General features: G+C 35.9%; 1 long non-coding RNA gene across 1 annotated transcript; it reads right to left on the bottom strand.

Moving 5' to 3' along the window:
- Positions 1 to 425: 425 nt before the first annotated feature.
- LOC110922618 lies at positions 426 to 2,350 on the bottom strand. Its single transcript, XR_002583302.2, has 2 exons — positions 2,223 to 2,350; positions 426 to 802 (listed from the first exon to the last, which is right to left on the bottom strand). It is a non-coding gene; the product is annotated as an uncharacterized LOC110922618 (long non-coding RNA).
- Positions 2,351 to 2,730: the final 380 nt, after the last annotated feature.

Consider the following 2,730-nt stretch of genomic DNA (forward strand, 5'->3'; position numbering starts at 1 on the left):
TCTTTTTTTAAAGTGAACTTTAATATAGAAAAAACATAACTTTTTTAGATGAAAACAAAAATTTACACTATATGCAAAAAAAACTTTAGTTCGAAAATTAGGAAAAGGCTGTGGGCATTTGTTGAACGATAACATGAGTTTTCTTATTATATGTAAAAATTAAAAAGTTATTATGTCAAGCCTCTAATGTTTGAAAAGGTTGGCGTGTCTGGCGAACTGCTAACACGAGGTGACAGTTGGGAGAGTGACGAGTAAAAAAAGCTTGTAGATTTAGCGAGCATGAACACGACCACAGTTAAGTGATATGTGCATATGCAACGCGTCTAAGACTACGCCTACGTGTTTTTGTGTGTCAAACAAGTTTCGTGCCCGTTGGTTAAGAAACAAGTAGCGCTATTGTCAACATCCTCACCATATGTAGAATATAAATAAGCCAAAGCGGTTTCTTTCTACTAAATAATAAAATATATCATTCAAACGATTTCAAAAATCGACAAGGAAACATCTCAGGTCACTTAACCGAACAAAAAGCAGAACTCAAGACTTACATTAATCCTTACGGACAAAGTAGAGCTTACCCATGACATGAAGTACAGCAACAAATGCAATGAACCCAATGCTCATCACAAGAACAACATTTGGAGAGATCTTCAATCCAGGTGCATCATCGGTGTAGAACTGGAGCATGTTGCCAGCTGTCCCACCTGCCGCTCCACCAGTTCCGCCCGTTCTTCTCCTCCGTAAGTTGGCTGCAGCTGCTGCTGCACTTCCTCGTGGTGGAGCTGCCCCGTTTAAAGCCATTCTGTTATATAGACCTAAAGCGTTAGATGATAATCTAAGGTTTTAACTTGTTTACTTATGAATAAGTTGACTTGGGTTGAGTTTTATCTCAAACATAAGATTTACAGCAAAGTTAATTTGTATGCATACAAAGTCCTGGATGGTTTAATTCAAAGATTCAATTATTACTGTGACAATATTGTTTTTCTAATCCTGTAAATCTAATGAGGGCTCATTTCAACCAGTCACTTATTATTTTGACAATATTGTTTTTCTAATTCAGATTTTAGGCTTTGAATCAAATTCGAAGTTTTATTTTCAAACCGAACCAACCACAATATCCGAAATCACATACATAAACCCAAAAACTAGTCTTGATATTTAAGTTTCAAGTGCAAAATGAGGTACAATTACTATAAGTCTTGATAAAAACTGATTTAGTTGAAACAAAAAACAATTATGAAATTATAGATAATCATCATCATCATACTCAGTAAATCTAACCAATAGCAAAGCTAAGGTGGGGGTCTGAGGAGGGTAAGATGTAGACAGCCTTACCTCTACCCCTAGGAATAGAGAGGCTACTTTCAGTGAAACCCCCGGCTCGATAGTAGTTTTGCATCAAGCCTTGGACATAAGACACATAACACTCAGCAATTGAGACAACTGCCGATTAGTGCATGTACCTCCTTGTCTTTCGGCTATCAACGCCACCACATGATGCATGATTAACCATCCACCTCTTTTAACGTTATTTTCATGAAATTAGTAAAATAACGTTAAAATTAGTGCACTTTCACGTTTGCCCCCGAGCGCCCACACATATGTACATTATATGTGTACAGTACAAATGTATTCCTGATTATCAAATAAAAAAATGTTTTAAATCAGTTGTATTGTTTTTAACAAATCCTCAAAAGATAATGATATAGTGATTATATCATAAGAAGCTCTTGACACAAATCAACACAATTTATTTTAAGGTTCTCTAACCATTGTTGATATAGGGATGTTCATAAATTGTTGAAACCAACTGAAATGCCAAAAAGCATTCCGCCCATTTAACATTTTATAATTTTCAGAATGTGTAGTTATGTTATAAATTCACATCGATTCCACTTTCAAGTTATAAATTCTAGTCAAATCTGACAACCTACATAAACATCCCAACCAAAAATCAAATGAACAGAACAATTTCAATCACTTGATAAAACTTTCAATCAAAATAATCATCAAATTATCGATCAAATCAATTAAAGCGTATCGAACAGATCTAAGTTAGGGTTCTACGAAGGTAAAGTTAACAGAAATCAGAGCGAAATTCAATAGATCTAAGTTAGGGTTCTACGAAGGTAAAGTTAACAGAAATCAGAGCGAAATTGAATGATTGGTGAATAGAACAAACGATGATTAGATGTGAGGAATAGAAATATTCAACAAACCTTGATTGAAAGCTCTTTTGCGTTGGAAGAGATCTCGAATGCCGATTTGTCAACAAAGATGGTTTACTTTTGAGCGTTAACTATTGTAGGCTGCTACGTCACTCCAACCAATCGCTGTTTGCCACGTGGAAATTATGGTTTTCGTTTTAGCATTTGTTGTTGGTAAATGGGCCTTCGGTGGGTCAAACGTACTGTTAGCCTGTTAGGTTAACATGCGGCCCAAGTTGGTTTGAGTAAGACATGAATAAAGTAATAGTTAGTTAATCAAATAAATAGTCTTGTGTTACGATTTTAGCTTTTAACTTTGTAATATAGCCTATCCTTCTCTAAAAGCTGGGTTATCGGGCGGGCGATTTTAGAAAAATCACGAATAAACCTACGATGAAATCTTGCATGTCCTAGAAAACTCATAATCGATTTCACTGAAGTAGGCGGCGGGAGCTTGGAAATGGTATCAATTTTGGCTTTGTCAACCTCAAGCCCCGCCTGTGAAATCTTGTGCCCCAGC

This window comes from Helianthus annuus, chromosome 17, assembly GCF_002127325.2.
Source record: "Helianthus annuus cultivar XRQ/B chromosome 17, HanXRQr2.0-SUNRISE, whole genome shotgun sequence".
Taxonomy (NCBI): domain Eukaryota; kingdom Viridiplantae; phylum Streptophyta; class Magnoliopsida; order Asterales; family Asteraceae; genus Helianthus; species Helianthus annuus.